General features: G+C 29.9%; 1 non-coding gene across 1 annotated transcript; it reads left to right on the top strand.

Annotated features, from left to right (window-relative positions):
- The first annotated feature begins 945 nt into the window (after positions 1-945).
- On the top strand, positions 946-1,056 carry LOC140870029 (small nucleolar RNA R71). The gene has a single exon (XR_012147013.1). It is a non-coding gene; the product is annotated as a small nucleolar RNA R71 (small nucleolar RNA).
- Positions 1,057-1,259: the final 203 nt, after the last annotated feature.

Raw genomic sequence — 1,259 nt, 5'->3', positions numbered from 1 at the left:
ATCATCAACTTTCTTAATCTTAGGACTCAAAGTATCATCTTTCTCGAAAGTATCAAGATTTTCATCCTTACTCTTTGAGTTTGACTGATCTTTGTTTTCATCACTATATGGATCATTAACTATTTTACCACTTCTAAGAGTAATAACAGATTTTACTTGATCAAATTTTTCTTGATTTTGATTTTTAGGATTAGGTTGTGGTTGAGATGGAAATTTTCCTTTTTCATGAATATTAAGTGCAGATGCAAATTTTGCAAGAGTTTTTTTCAAATCATTCATAGATTGAATGTTTTGAATATTGATAGAATCTTGCTTTTGAATGTATGCATGAATTTCATCTTCAAAATGTTTTCTTGGAGGTGGGATATAAGGAGCATAACCTTGATGACTTTGGTTATTGTGAAAAGGTTGTTGTGAAGGTTGTGCATTATTATCGTTCCTCCAACTAAAATTAGGATGATTTCTCCAACCAGGATTATATGTTTGTGAAAAAGGATCTAATGTTGGTTTTTTAAAATTGTTAACATAATTGACTTGTTCATGGAGACATTCTTTAAATGAAGGCAAAGTAGGACAATTTTTTGTAAGATGATCATGTGTGTCACATATATGACAAACAATTTCTTGAACACTTTTTAATTGATCACTTTTTTCATTTCTAATGACTCGATTTTTCTTGCTAAAGATGCAAGTTTAGCTTGAACATCTACATCATCTTTAAGATGATAAATACCACCCCCATTTGTTGAATTATTGGTTTTACTTGGTGGTTCAATTGAGCCTATATTATCCCAATTTTGAGCATTTTCTGCTAATGACTCCAAATATTCCATAGCTTCATTTGGGTTTTTATCTTCAAAAGTTCCATTACACATGAATTCTATCATTTGCCTATCTTTAGGTATTAAACCTTCATAAAAGTGAGAAACTATTCTCCATATTTCAAAACCATGATGTGGGCATGTATTAAGTAACTCTTTATATCTATCCCAACATTGATAAAATGTTTCCCCTTGTTTTTGAGAAAAAGTTGTAATTTGTCTTTTAAAAGAGTTTGTTCTATGGGAAGAAAAAAAATTTTTTAGAAATTGTTGTTTCATTTCTTCCCATGATCTTATTGAACTTGATCTCAAATTTTGCAACCATGTTTTAGCTTTATCTTTTAAGGAAAAAGGGAAAAGCTTTAATCGAACAGTATCCATGCTACAATTTTGATCATTATAAGTGTTGCAAACCTCCTCAAATTCTCTTAAATGCAA

The sequence above is a fragment of the Henckelia pumila genome, chromosome 4, assembly GCF_033568475.1.
Source record: "Henckelia pumila isolate YLH828 chromosome 4, ASM3356847v2, whole genome shotgun sequence".
Taxonomy (NCBI): Eukaryota; Viridiplantae; Streptophyta; class Magnoliopsida; order Lamiales; family Gesneriaceae; genus Henckelia; species Henckelia pumila.
Note: the sequence above shows the minus strand (reverse complement) of the source record. Positions and strands in the feature narration are given on the sequence as shown.